The sequence below is a fragment of the Phycodurus eques genome, chromosome 5, assembly GCF_024500275.1.
Source record: "Phycodurus eques isolate BA_2022a chromosome 5, UOR_Pequ_1.1, whole genome shotgun sequence".
Lineage (NCBI taxonomy): Eukaryota > Metazoa > Chordata > Actinopteri > Syngnathiformes > Syngnathidae > Phycodurus > Phycodurus eques.
In genome coordinates this window covers 19,567,049-19,582,853 of record NC_084529.1, presented here as the reverse complement: position 1 = coordinate 19,582,853, position 15,805 = coordinate 19,567,049, and the positions used below count along the sequence as shown (strand labels likewise).

Here is a 15,805-nt window from a genome sequence, read left to right as displayed (position 1 = left end):
AAGCTGCAGCATTCTGAATGAGCTGCAGCTGTTTAACACTCTTTTGGGGGAGTCCAGTCAGAAGACCATTACAATAGTCAAGTCTAGCTGAGATAAAAGCATGGGTGCTTCTCCTGGTCTGCTTGACACATGCAAGCCTTCACTCTGGTTATGTTCTTCAGATGGGAGAAGGCAGTTTTAGTAATTGATTTGATATGTTGAAAGTTAAGTTGGACTCATTGGTACACAAGGTTTCAGACTTGGTCTTTGGTTTTTAAAGAATGACTCCAGCTATTTACTCACAGCAATCTTCTTTTCTTTATTTCCAAAAACAATTAGTTTTGTTGTGGTTAGTTCTGAAGAATTTGACCAAAGGGTAGCATATACAGGCTGAACAGTAGGGGTCCATGAACTGAAAGAAGTTAGTCACAGCCATTCTGCGCCAACCTGTTACCATGTATACTAAGCACTGGTAAATTCTAACCTCCCTAAAGAAAGATTGATAAGGCTTCACATCTTGAATGCTAATATGCAAAAAAAATGGTAGCCTCTGCTAAGAACCCGGAAAAATGATTGGAACTGATATTCTGGAATCTGCATGAACGTGTTTTCTGTTTGTGTTTCAGAATGGGGTTAACGTGGACGGATTACAGTAAATTGTAATTCTTTCCACGCATCTATCATGTTTATTTTGATTGTCAAGTGGTACATATGAAGTGTACTGGATGTACGTACACAAAAGTGGCTCACAATGGGGTGTGGGGACTTGGCAGAAACAAAGTGATCGCTGCTGCCATCTACTGATGGTGAGCTATCATTGCAAAATGGAAAATGCAAACCTTGAGATTTTGGAACTTCCATCCATCCATCTATTTTCAACACCGCTTATCCTGGTTAGGGTCGCAGGACGCTGGAGCCTATCCCAGCTGACTTCGGGCAAAAGGCGGACTACACCCTGAACTGGTCGCCAGTCAGTGGCAGGGCACATATAGACACGGACAACCATTCGCACTCACATTCACACCGTCACTGAGTGGGAACTGAACCCACGCTGCCTGCACCAAAGTCAGGCGAGTGTACCACTACACCATCAGTGACTATTTTGGAACTTCTGTATAATAATAAAAAATAATATATTATTTGGTATAAATAAATATTAGTGCAGAAAATTAAACAATTAAGAGGATCAAGTGGCACTTTTTAAAAATGAATATTGCTAATTATATAAGTATCATGTTTATTATTAGAAACAGTACTACTCATATTAGCAGTAGGGGCAAATGGCTAACTTTAAAAAAATAAAACACAATTTCAGACAAAGTTATTTTTTCAACATATGATTTCTCTACACTCCAAAATCCCATTAAAAAGAAGGCCATCAAGAACAACAACAATAATGGTATATTCAGCATTGTCTTAACGTACAGCTATACAATTATAAATTGTTGGGCAGCATTAAAAACTAAAAGGGGCATATGTATACACTAGATGGCGCTCTTATTCAGTCTACCATTATTATTTATACACACACACAGTAATCCAACAAAGAAATAATTTCCATGGATATCCATCCATCCATCCATTTTGTGAGCCGCTTCTCCTCACTAGGGTCGCGGGTGTGCTGGAGCCTATCCCAGCTGTCATCGGGCAGGAGGCGGGGTACACCCTGAACTGGTTGCCAGCCAATCGCAGGGCACATACAAACAACCATCCGCACTCACATTCACACCTACGGGCAATTTAGTCTCTCCAATGAATGCATGTTTTTGGGATGTGGGAGGAAACCGGAGTGCCCGGAGAAAACCCACGCAGGCACGGGGAGAACATGCAAACTCCACGCAGGCAGGGCCAGGGATTGAACTCGGGTCCTCAGAACTGTGAGGCTGACGCTCTAACCAGTCGTTCACCGTGCCGCCTTCCATGGATTTATTTTTGAATATACTTTATATGAACGCGTCTCGTGTAGTTATATAATTTGAGTGGTTTCTAGCAGTGGTTTCAATCAAATCCACTAGCTGAATATTTGATCAATGCTCTCATTGATGGCACTGTGACATCAGAGGCCTGAAGCAATGAATGACTGTTTAATTGATGGCTTTTCATCAGTCCCTACTGCACGTTGAAGTAATGAAACCCACCAGCGGATGCCGAATGTTTAGCAGAGGATGCCCTTTAGACAGACAGGATGCACACTTGGGCCATTGTCTCATCACTCTTTTTAAGCATTCAACTCACTTTACAGACTTAAATCGCTTCAATGTGGTGTCTGCGGGTGTTTTTCTGTTCCAAAGCCTACTAAAACAGCTGAACTTTGTTTGGGGTTAATCAGAGGCACTTTAAATGGTGGCAGTTGTGTACTGACTCATATTTAGAGTTTGAAAGATTGGTTCATTCTGAACAGAGCCATATCCCCAGTTACAAGAGGGTGTGCACACTTGTGCAACTACTTATCTCAGCTGTTACTTCTTCTCAAAAAGATACTCCCCCAGGGGTTATATAGGTCACATTGGCCAGTCATGTTTGTGTTTTGCTTCTAAATTCATGAAATTTTTGAAACTTGCAATGACTTTTTGTGTGGGGCTAAAAACTATCCCAGTGACAGCCAACTGGACATACTTTCTGGTATGAGGCCTGCCAGTCTATGGCTGTTCGCTGGGATTGCTCGTTAGAATTAATAGCTTGGCCTAGTTCTAGCACAACTACATCGTGGAGCTACCCATCAAGCTCTGACGACCCAAAAACATTATCTTCCCTAAGTCTTTTATTTGAGCTCGTGTTTGTTGTGGTGAGCCATGTGGACTCATTGCAAGTTGGGCGGCGCCACTTCCAAGTCGCCTGTAACCCGTAGCTAGGCTAGCATGTATTAGCCGATAGTGGTCTTGTGGACTGTCGGTGAATCGGCGAGGTACCTAATGTACAGTCCAATGAGCTCATACTATCCCCCCCACCCCCCAAAAGCAGGTAAACAGTGGTGAAATTGTTTTATTCCTGCAGCAAATTGCCTTTTTGAGTACTTTTATCATTATTACTGAGTTCAGAATTTAGTTGTTTCTGCAACACTGACAAAATGTTTTTATTAGAGCAACTAAATTACCTTTAGAGTTTGCATGCGCTCCCAGGTGGTTTTCTACGGTACTCCGGCTTCCTCGCACATTCCAAAAACCTGCATGTCAGGTTTATAGACTAAATTGTCCAGAGGCGTGAATGTGAGTGCTTGTTTTAACATCGACTGGCAACCAGTTCATGGTGTATACTTTACATTGGTTTATTGAATACTGTAGCTACTCCCTTCCGGTGGCTGCTCACCACAATCTCAATAGCAGCGACATACTTTGTTTATACTACTATATTAATGCTATGCTAAACGACAAAATGAATGGTCTTTTTCTTCCCAGGAGAGCTTAATTTCCCACAGAATATGCAAGTCAGTACTAGTTAGGGTCTGAAATGGCTTTTCTTAACATCGGAAGTGCTTTGACCCAACAGCATTTTTATACAACTTTTTTTTCAGCACATTGTGATCTCGGTCAAGAAAAAAAAAATACAAAAATGGTGAGAAGAAGTCATAGTATGAAATGATTAGGTCAGAAAGTGGTATGTACGTGTGTGTTATGTTTTTTTTTTCTGTAATCACATTTTTGTAAACAAATTTTGGGAACTTTTATCGTATTACTGTTCACATTTTCGTCGTTCACTGAATGTTTATATTAATGCATTGTGAAATCTTATTGGGGGGGGGGAATCATATTTACAACAGATAATTATGTAAAACCAAAATACTTTAAAATCCCAGTCAAAAGACTTTGGAAGGATGAGTCAACAGCAAAATAAAATAGAACAAAACAAATATACATGTTAATAGTCATACTTTTTCAAATAATTGATAAACACAAATTCATTTTCATACCTTTTATTAAAATCTCAAGCAAAAAAATAATAATCCCAACCATTTGCAAACCTCATGGTGAAGTGACTTTACCTGTCGGTCGCCATGACGGGTAGCGTCAAGTCCGCCTGGTGACGTATTGCTGCCCTTCAGGGAAGGCAGTAGGTTGTATAGTTATCTTCTGATTGGGCAACATCACTACCCTGAAACCACACAACCTACTACCTCACCCCGTACGAACATCAGGAAGGCTCACGGTCATGCAACTAAAACTAATCAAACAGCAATGAAAACATCATGGGCTGATGCAACAAACGCTCCAGCACAAGGTCACCGAGTGCAAAGTAGCTAAAAGTGCAGTTACAATGAACCGCCACACGGGGGTGCTGCAGCTTAGAGAACGTCATCAGTGGTCCTGTGGAGGTCCAATCATCAGATGACATTACAGTCACTTCAGGAAAGACAGTAAGTTGTATAGTTATCTGACAGGAAGGGTGTGACCCTAAAACTATACAACCTACTACCTCACCCCAAAGGACAGTCTGGCAACATTCAGTCCTTCCGCAGATTCACACTGCTCACCCGCTTTGACACACAAAATTTTTTTTACTGTACACATGTCCTGTAATTAAATGACATTTTTTAGGCTGATTACATTTTAAGACCTCTCCTTCTATATGTGACCAGCAGGACAAGCCGGTATCGGCTCACTGTTATCATATTGCAAGAAATTCTGCAATAACTGTTTTGATATACAGTTGTGCCTTAACTTACAAAAACATACTGTAATACCATAATTAAGTGTAAAGAATTAAAATAGTTTGTGCTTCATGATTTAATGTATTAATTTTGCGGCTCCTTGTGGTGTGCGCACGTTGACCAACTACCATATTCAAATTAATTGAGATGTACCTGTACACCAAGAAGATTGTCACAACCACTCAGCTGCAGTAATAATTTTTCCCTTGTGATATATTGTTACAATGTCTGGCTACATGTGTTGCTGCATAATTTGTGTTCAAATACCGATTTATATACTTTCGATACCAGATTTGTTAGTCAGTCTATGGAATTTTGCATTGTGTGTTAGAACTAGTGCCCTGCAATTGGCTGGCAACCAGTTCAGGGTGTACCCCGCCTCCTGCCCGATGACAGCTGGGATAGGCTCCAGCATGCCCGTGACCCTAGTGAGGAGAAGCGGCTCAGAAAATGGATCGATGGATGGATGTGTTAGAACTAAAATGGAAAGTGAACAGAACTGGTTCAAATATCTCAAGTAGTAAGAGTCATCAAGTCCCAACTGTCACATCAGTCAAAACTAGCTTTGCTGTATTTGCCATTACAGTACTGTGACTTCTCACTTGGTATGCTTCACAATGTGTTTCTCACCTCCTCTGCACAATGAAGATGGGACACATCATGCCGGACCGTCGACGTAGCACAGCAGCAGGCCACAGGAGAAAACCATCTTTTACCGCTACAAAAAGACAGATTGAAAATAACTCATCATAAGGTAGGTGGAGTGGTGTGGAAACATCTTCTGTTTGATAATAGATGACCATCACTTTACACTGTTAGAATACAACCACAAGAAAGTCAGAATATATTGTTTGTATATGCTAAAATGTTAAGTAAAAACATTTCCCATTGTAAAAGAATGGCAGCCCTAAAAAAAAAAAATAGTGACCACATTAAATAATCAATCAGCTTTAGTGCTCTCCATAACTAAGTTAATATATTGGATGTCAGCTTACCAACTGATGACATTTGATCAATTCTATTTTGAAATTGTACTCGACTACAGGGCATAATGTGAAATCCTTATTGAGCTACATAAGCATTTTCTGTACTCAGCTATTAGGATATACTGTATCTTACCAACTGTTAGCATGTTAGCAACTAAATCAGTTCTCATTCGAAATAGTAACTGACTACATTCACCTCAATCTCAGCAGGCTTTACCACAATTTGCACCTGTTCCATGATTTTCCCCAATTTTAACATTATGAGTTTTAGCAGGGCGGCACGGTGGACGACTGGTTAGAGCGTCAGCCTCACAGTTCTGAGGACCCAGGTTCAATCCCCGGTCCCGCCTGTGTGGAGTTTGCATGTTCTCCTCGTGCCTGCGTGGGTTTTCTCGGGGCACTCCGGTTTCCTCCCACATCCCAAAAACATGCATTAATTGGAGACTCTAAATTGCCCGTAGGCATGACTGTGAGTGCGAATGGTTATTTGTTTGTATGTGCCCTGCGATTGGCTGGCAACCAGTTCAGGCTGTACCCCGCCTCCTGCCCGATGACAGCTGGGATAGGCTCCAGCACGCCCGCGACCCTAGTGAGGAGAAGCGGCTCAGAAAATGGATGGATGGAGTTTTAGCATGTTTTTGTGTGCGTTTTTTTAATGCTAGATGTTAAGCATGTCAGCATTGCACAACCAACATTGTCCCAGATGATCGCACTACTCGTCACTTTAAACCGCATACACTCCTTGAAGTCTCAGCGCCCTTTGCACAATGGTCATTGCACCGGACTATTGCAATATTAGTCGTTCGAACTGCTCTAAGTGCTAGAGGACTCTGCATCTTTTTGCACAATTGTTTTTTGTCAATGTCTTTATGTCCCCAAAGTGTTCTGTAAATTGACTGTTTGTTGTACTAGAGCGGCTCCAACTACCGGAGACAAATTCCTTGTGTGTTTTGGACATACTTGGCAAATAAAGATGATTCTGATTCTGATTCTGATCTGTTATCACTGTTAGACTTGCTGTGAGCGTTTTGGAGCAGTCATAAACAAGCACAAGGACGATTAAACACATATAAAGAGGTACAATACTGAAAATGTATTGAGCTTCCAGATTCATAAAACTGTGCTGCATCATACTAAGAGCCCTTACATGGAATTAATGATACAAACTTAGTTACCTTCAACCACAATCCTAAAAATATGGTTAAATACCTGTAACAATCTCAACCGAAGAGTTATATTAATAAAGGCCCCCATTCATCCATTTTTTATAGTGCTTGTCCTCAAAAGGGTCACGGCTGAGTTGGAGCCATCCAAGCTGACTTTGGGCAGAGGCGGCTTACACCCTGGACTGGTCCCCAGCCAACCACAATTTTAATAAAAGTGCCTCATTAGTTGTACCTAATGCTGTGGCCCGTGTGCATGTTACGGTGTCTCGCAGTCCTCGGAAACACACTAAGGTCAACTTTGTCAGCAAATACATCAGTAGGCCCACGTCACAATGCACTAAGAGCATGTAATGTCTGTGGCCTGCCGCACACTAAGCGATGCGACCAAATGCTACTGAGCTGTCACGCAGCGTGTAGGGTTCTGAAACTAGTTTTCATGACTAGCCGACTGTCGGACACTAGTTTTGTTAAGATTTGTATCGCAGATGAACGGTGCCGCAATGCCGCAGATGTAACAGCCCATCCAAAATGTGTCCTATCACACAATCTTTAACAAAAATTATAGTTTCAGGTACAAATTGACGTCCGTATGTTGTATTTTAAAATAATACATTCATTTCATATGTACCTTAGGCTAAAAAGTGAGGTATGTAAAGTCTTGTCACCAAAATGCACGAGTACAGTCAATGAATGGTGCGATCATGGCCATGAGCCTGAAATAGCCACACTCTTCTGTATTTCTTGCCTGTTTCCTCGCTTTGAATTATTATTATATAGCTTACAGTGGCCAGAGAAATCAGCTTCTTCCTTGACAATTGTGCCACGTTTGTGGTTAAAAAATAAATAAATAAATGATGTGGCACCTCAAAATGTTGTTTGTGTCGCAGATTTGCTAATGTGTGTGAGGGTCAATCACCAGGTGTGCAGGTGTTAATTTGCCAACTGTAATTTGTTTGCGATTTTGTCGCTCGGTGATGAGCGGATGGTAAGTGCGCCCAGGCATGCTCACACTGTGGACAGAGTCGGATGGTAAGTGCGCCCTGGCATACTCACACTGTGGACAGAGTCGAATGGCATTTTGACGACTTGAACATACTGTTCTTTGGGTGAAAGAGAGACCAAGCAGGGTGGTAGAATCGACATAATTAAATGAGAATTGCATGGTTGTGGATGACCACAATATATCCCACCAGACATCATCTGGATTTTGTCATGCTCACGTGACAAGTAACATGCCGTCAATGCGGGAGCAAACTGGAAGCTGATGAAGTTGGTTGGGCTGGCGACGGGAGTCGGAAAATTGGCACCACATTTGATCCTGTGGTGCTAATTGACTTTCAAGTTGTTCCAATTTGAAAATGTTTTCTCCCCAAAGGAAATGATAAAATTAATTTGTTCCAGGGTTGATTTTTTGCCATCATAAAATGTCTAGTAACTTTTTACAGGGAAATTTCTAAGCAACACATTTCTCATTCATAATTGTCATAAAAGTAGAAAAAAAAATGTTTGCATACTAAAATTACTCATGCTTTGAAGACACAGGTTATGGGCAGTAAAATTGTCCAAAATATGCCATGCTAGTCATTAGCCATTACGCTTTCGGCTTAACCTATTCACATTAGCATGTGCAATTGCTTTTTAATGAATTGTATTGATGATGGGTGTAGTGGTTCATTCTCCTGACATCTCTTTGTTGCTTTTTAATGAATTGTATTGATGATGGGTGTAGTGGTTCATTCTCCTGACATCTCTTTGCCATTACTGGAAATCAATGTGTTAAAATCGCACAAAACATGGCCAAACAAATACTGATGCTAAGTAAGCTGAAGACTCATAAGATTTGTGAGACAGTTTGAACTCTGACCTTTTAGGCCTATCTTACAATTTTGGTCTCTAAATTGTACTACTTCTGGAGTACATGGGCTCCTCGGTTTACGACGGTACCGACATACAACGGTAACGAATGGCGTGCGATTAACTAGTTTGTGAAGCGACGTACGAATACGTAGTCATGCAGCACAAAAAGGTCAGTTACTCAGTTACAGTTACTGTCATACTTAGGATGGAAATTATTTTAAAGTCTAGAATCATTTCACACTTAAAGAAGGTAACGAATGTCAATGTGTCTACTGTAAGAAAGAACTGGCATACCACAACAGCACATCTAAGATTGCCAAAACACAAGGTAACTTATCGATGTTAGCTAATTTCATATCGCCTACCACCGCTAGTTGAAACGTATTGTAATTCCTTCACAAGTGGTCAAGGATAGCCACATCTTCCAGTGCACTCTACAAAAGCTTTATTGAACAACTGTAAATATGCACGTTCATACAAGAGCTACTCAACGAGACGGGCTACCCTGAGCTAACAACGGTCAACTGCCAACAGCCAAGTAGACAACAAGAATACTTGCACCTAAAATGCACATTTGCATCAAGTTGCATTATTAAAAATAAATATGAACTATCAATTGTTATCCTATTACTTGATTATAGTGACAGAGTATGCCGCATTCCAATTTAGGTACAAATTCGGACCTTTGAGTGTCTGATTGTTGATCATACAGTAGATATTTTAAAGCAGACATCTCGTATTTAATTGTCATCATGCAAAAGAGCCACAGTCTATGCTTCATTTGGGAAGGTCGAGGCATGCGGTCCCATCAGGCTGCTGACTAAACATCGCTCATTCTAATATAGTAGCTGGCTCACAGTCTAGTCTGGCCGACCGTCTGCTTTCAAGTGAAGCCAGTTGCTATCATCCAGTAAAAGGAAAATGTTGCACGCATACACATGAATGCAAGTTGCACAAGCCCACTACAGGCTAAAACACCTTTGCTATGAGCGGTTCTTGGAAGTGTGCAAAGTCAGCACGATGGCTCAGACATGTGAAAGTGGAGAGGTTGTAACCGATAGCTGCTTCGGCCGGGCACCTCCGCGAGCAGCTGACGACCTGCTTTCTTTCAGCACCTCGATGTCTCATAATGTCACACAAACGTGCAATGGTAGCGACATCTGAACGCGCCACACACGACGCAAAAGCACAACTCCATCAGCGCTTCAGGCGGCCTCCATACAAGAGACTGGCACGGTTAAAAAAGCCACTTTAATTCAACCACAGTTAAGTCTAAGTGCTATCGATCAATACTCGGTCTCCGTGCAGTGATAGGACAAAGTGAAGTGCTCTAACCTTGTAATGTGATCTATGGGCTTCTTTGGTCAGTGTTGTGGGTAGCGTAGCATCTGGATGTTTAGATGGAACAGGTCCAAAACATCCTGAATCCATGTTGTACTTTGCTATCAAAACAAAATTAAATAGGTCCAATTGTTCATTGGCTTTGGAGCCTGGCCTTCCACAGTGGGGCCTCTAAAGTCTTCAGAGTTTGAACCACCGCTGTGCTTGATATCACACGAGATATCAGAATACTGCACGAGAGCTCAGTTCTGAGAGTAGTAAGGGATAATTCTGCTGGTTTTCCATTTTCTTTGGATTTTTGTGGCTTGTTGGTGAAAAACCAAAGCTGCATCACCATAAGGGCAATTGCTTGTTATTAAGTTAAGGTAGTTTTATTCACTTCTTGATACGTTTTAGAATGTTTAAAAAAAAAAAAAAAAAGGGACATAGGGTTAGGGTTAGGGTTCATCATCATTATCATCATTCTGTTTTAACGTCCCAACGTGAAACAGCCAGTAACTTAAATTTTACACGTGTACGACAGTTAAGAATGTTAAACTGTTACATAAAACCAAGGGCAGCAACGATTAATTGAATAGTTCAAATCATTTGACTACAAGAAAGAGGTAGAAGCTAAATCTATGCCTCGAACCTTTGCCGGGATAATTTTTACACACAGACTAATGTTACGTTACATTATGTAATGGCATGCAGCCCCTCAGAGTAGAAAGGGTTGCTGGTGCAATGACAATCACTTCACACTGAACAAAGAATGTGCAATGTGACCCACAACAGCACGCAGATGATGGCTAACACAAGGTAAAGTAACTAAATGTTAATTAATCGATGGGAAAAATATTCTGTAGCTGCAGCCCTAATGTGTATACTGTATGTATCTATATACAGTACATTTGAATGTTAGTTCTGTGATGGTGCAGACAGAAGGAATCCAGATAGACAAAGTGAAGCATTTGGAAAGCTTAGCTCCTCTGCAGGAACCCGAGAGTAGCACACTAGACATGAGCCATCTATTTATACCAGGCCCAGAGGGGAAGGTGGTGATGGTGGGGAGTACAGGAGTGAGGGAGGAGAAGCAGCATGTGCAGCATGGTCCTGTTACACATGTGAAGGAGGAGTAGGGGGTGGGGGTTTGGCGAGCCACAGGGGGATTGCTCGCAAAGTCAGACAGGCTGACCTCTCAGTCACCTACCTACATGAGGAAGATATGATTCAGCTTCAAGCAAATGTGCGAGAAAATCCAAATTATTTTAGTGTGCATGCATGAAGCGCAGACACGCACGCACACACAGCTAAAGTGAGCTAACGGTCGAACAGAGCTGAACCGACCCCCAGCAGCTTACCCTCCCGACCAGCAGGGTCGTAAACATGCCAGGTGAAGAGGGCTGGCTTAGACTGAGCTAGCATGTCCCTCTGCGGCCCCACAGCCACATCTTTGGAGTTAAAAAAAAAAAACTACGAAAAACGAGCCCGATGATTATAATGACAGGACACGCGGTGGGGTTCACACCAGACCACTCAGGCAGCCCAGCCTTGGCAGCTGTTTCTCATCTCTCACACGCTGCGTACAGTCACATGTACATAAAGACTCTTGACACGGAATTGTGCTGGATGCAAACAAGGGAGTGTGGAGCATACAATACAGTTTGCAATACTATTATTTGTAAAAGGCGTGCAAACCTGGACACCAATATGTAAGAGGAATGGCCACAAATACATACGACAGCAGGAAAAATTACAGCGCCCTCTCTTCAAATTCCTCTGTGCTAAAATTCTCATTTCTAATAATAATGCACAATTTGTTCTAAAACCAAAGGCGATACAGCAAGGCAGCAATAGAATTGCTCGATTTTGCCACTTGTTGCTAGGCAAAATTCATGCTGCCACTGCGTCTCAGGCCAATGAGAACACTCAAGCTGGTTGGCTGCAAACTAGGAAGTCAGGAACTGGCTTCCAAAAGCAGCAACTAAGGATGACCACATTTACATGCATGTATTTTTCCAATAATTTACAGTCCTGTATTTATTGTAATATAGGAGATGAGTCAGAAAAGTTCCAGGACTGATGTCTTAAAATATATATTTCAAACCCAAACTACAAGTTTGTTCCTTGAATGTGGGCCACACAATCAACCAGCTGGCTTCATTCAGTGCGCGAGAAGAGGCGAGAGTTGTTGCAGAACAACTCGCGGCTGCTCACAATGCCCCGAACATCTGGCAGTTCCTGGCCAAGAAGAAAATCACAATGCTGGAGCAACCACCCTACTCACCAGACCTGGCTCCTTATGATATTTTTTCCCCCTCTTCCAAGCTCAAGGGGGTCATCAAGAGGGCCCGTTTTTGAAGATGTCAAGATGCCTAGACCCATGGACGATCCTTCCAGCAGTACATGAAGGCAGAGAGGGCATGGGAAAGTTCATAGACTCCAGGGGAATTGCTTGAGAAGGGGAAAAGTTATTTGTAGTTTTTAAATTTTATCTTCTATGACACCAGTCCTGGAACAGGTCTGACACACCTCGTACAATTAACTAATGCTAAATGATACAAATGTAGATCAGAAAAAAATTGTGCTGTAAAGACCTCCTTGTATGTCGTGTTGTATAAGCATTAGCGCAACATTGACTTTAAAGTTGCACAAAAGCAGATTATTACTATGTTTTTGACCCAAGATAAATTCTGCATACATGTTTTTCATCCATCATAAAATACCTGAGTGGTTTATTAATTTTACAGACAGTGGTTACCTTATTCTTACATTTGCATGACTATGAGAACACACACACACAAAGAGGATTATCTGTATTTCCAATGGGAATTTTGACACTAACAAACCAAGAGGTCGGCCAGCATCCTGCAACAGATAATTTTCAACTTCATTACTTCCACTTTATCTTAATGTAAATGCCCCAACAGAAATGTAGTTTAGTTGGTGGTGCATAAGGAAAGAAGATATTTTTTAGTGCATTATTTTCTTTATCATGAGGGCTACGTTCACATTGGTTTATCAGAGGAAGAAGTCACGTCTACATGCTCATCTTTGCCTGCAGAGTCTCACTCAGCGAGCTCGGGCAGTGCCCCATTGAGCTGCATCTGTTGCCTGCTATATTTAGCGGGCGCGTCAGATAGCGCTGCAGACCGCTGTGTATATAAACTTGAGCTGACAGACACGACGCTGAAGCGGGCAGACCAGCGTGGTTGCCCGTCTGTAACCTTGAAGAGCTGATTGCCGTTCCGTTTCCGTCGAGGGTTAGCTAGCAGCTACGTGGCCTAAGAATGCAGCTCGAGCTAACCGCAGCGAGGGCTGCTATTGCGACGCTTGGCAGCAGCCTCTGGCTCCGGGCCTGCTGCCAAAGTCAAACGCAATATAAAGTAATGTACTCTGATTAAGCCATTTTCATAATCCCCCCCACTGTGCGTTGGACAAGGTTTCTGGATTTGAACTTGGCGTCACGTCGTTGCACACTTGTGCCTACGCGTGTGTGCGTCATTGCCACGAGGCAGTCGGCGCGATATGTTACATGTTGCATGCCATCTGCTCGCTATAGGGTGATGGTTCAAGCTCACAGATATGCCCCAGAAACACCGTGCTTACGCAAAAAAACATTTATAATTCATTCCATCAACACAATATGGACGCCGCAGCACCCCATATGCGCACATAGAGCTCCAATATGGAGCCAAAGGCGACTTTCTGACCCGCAAGCCATTGCGCTTGAGATGGGCCGACCTTAGTAGGTCTTGAGGCGGGGAACTTTGAACATTTTAACAGTATATACAGTACAGTGAAGCCTCCAAAAGTAGTCAGCAAATGTTCTGTTACTTATTTTTAAATGCGTGTCATAAAACAAATGATCTTGTAAGACTTCCGCTCAGTGAGCATCGAAAGGATTACTCCGCAAATGGGAGTAGAGATTGTAACCATAAAACTTACTGTGATTTATGAAGGAAAGCCTGGCTGCTGAGTACTGTATGAGCAATACAGTGGTGCCTTGAGATATGAGTGACCCATTTTTGGTTATTTTTTCACTTTGACTTGCGAGCAAAGGATTTGCGATACGAGCGCTGTATTGATGGCAGGAACGCAACTCAACTCATTTTACAACAGGCAATGGTTTGGCAGGTAGTGAATAATTCTTAAAAAAAAGAAAAAGAGGCTTCACTCAGTTTATTTTCCCGCCGTTAATTTTACTGTCAAACTAAACAGAAAACTGAGAATTATACCTTTCGTATTTAAAACAACCACAGATTTGCCTTAGGTACGTTTGTTTAGCTTAACGATAACAAATAATGCAAAGCACCATAGACGGCTTATGAAACAATATCCCCAGGTGTATATTTTCTTTATCCTCTACAGCTAACAATTTTACTGCAGCTATTTGCAGGACACTTTTCATGTATACAGTATATCCCTCTCATTATGCCATTGCCCCCAGGTGTGTACAACAGAAGGAGCACCACAATGTCCAATGAATTCACGCAAAACAAAACAAAAAAAAGTGTCAAAAAAGTTTTAAAAAATTATACAGTAGAGAGTGCTAGTTCTCTTATTAAAAACACTACCATTTTTTTATTTTTTTTTGGGAGGCTGAGATGTTGGAATGGTCATTTCAATTGATTTAAATGGGGAAAGATTATGAGTGCTTTGACTTATGAGCATGGTCACGGAACAAAAAACCTCTATCTCAAGGCACCTCTGTACACTGATTAATTACATGTTATTTTTTTTAATGCTCTTCAATATACTTGAAGAGCATTAATGATGCAACAACACTTCCAGTATTACTTGCACCCGTTAGTCATACGTTCTTCAGAGGATTATTCTTTTTTTCATTATTATTTAAATTTTACTTATTTTATGTCCTTAAAGAATGAGTACTTTTACTTTATTTTAATGTAGTTTTTTTATACTATGTAAATTCAAACTTTTGTACAATTCCAAAAGGATTCTGGGAACTTCAAAAAGACTAATCCAAAAATAATTTCCAGACGGGAAAAGAGAATGAGCACAAACAATTCCGGAGATAGAACTTTCCCCAAAAAATCATTAATATGGCAAAAACAGTTTGTAATTATAAGCTCTTAATTTGACATCTTACAGTGTTTCCAGTGAAAAGATTTTTTTTTCAAAAACAAATTATAATAATTTGGGGCATAACTACATGCAAACATGTTGAGTATAGAGTGCCAATCAAACCACCCATTATCATCTTCGTCAAGGCAAAATTTCTTTCCCCAATGTTAAGAATGTATCTTGTCACTTTTCCACCAAGCTTCTCTCCTACGCACGCCCGCACACACACAAACCATTCATTCCCTCATTCTAACAACTTTAACCCAGGGCAACTGATCAAAAACGAAAAGAATTAGCAACATTTTCCAAAGATAAGACACAATGTTAAATATTTAAGAGGCCAACTCCTTCCTCACATACACATTATCTATGGAAGAAGAAAAAAAAAAAAAACAACTTGTGTGACTTGTTTTTTTTAACAAGAGACACACTGCAGTGCAGAGAAGTTGGGAGGATCCAAGTAACATCTGCACATGTAATCAAACGCCTGGCACTTAAGCCAAGCTTGCTGGAGGCTGAGGGGCGGAGCCCGAGGTTAGCGAGTGCACGGCGGGAGCCGAGGCTCGAGCTGACGCAGGGTTCGGGTGGAGACAGGTACACTGACAGGCGCTTGAGTGCCATTCAAGGAGAAACGGAAGGCTGCACTACAGGGGATAAAGGCACTATAGGCACAGCAGTTAAAAAGAAAAGGACTCCTTTTCTCTTTCTTTCTTTCTTTCTCTCTCCCACCCGCCGCCCGACTAGTTTGGCAGCGCCACACAAAA

General features: G+C 41.6%; 1 protein-coding gene across 7 annotated transcripts in view; it reads right to left on the bottom strand.

Moving 5' to 3' along the window:
* pparab (peroxisome proliferator-activated receptor alpha b) overlaps nt 1-15,805 on the bottom strand; it is a 91,475-nt gene that overhangs the window by 39,541 nt on the left and 36,129 nt on the right. For all 7 annotated transcript variants that reach the window (XM_061677968.1, XM_061677963.1, XM_061677965.1 and 4 more), the window contains one exon: nt 5,255-5,342. The gene's annotated coding sequence lies outside the window, so the exon portion shown is untranslated. The remainder of the gene's footprint in view (nt 1-5,254; nt 5,343-15,805) is intronic.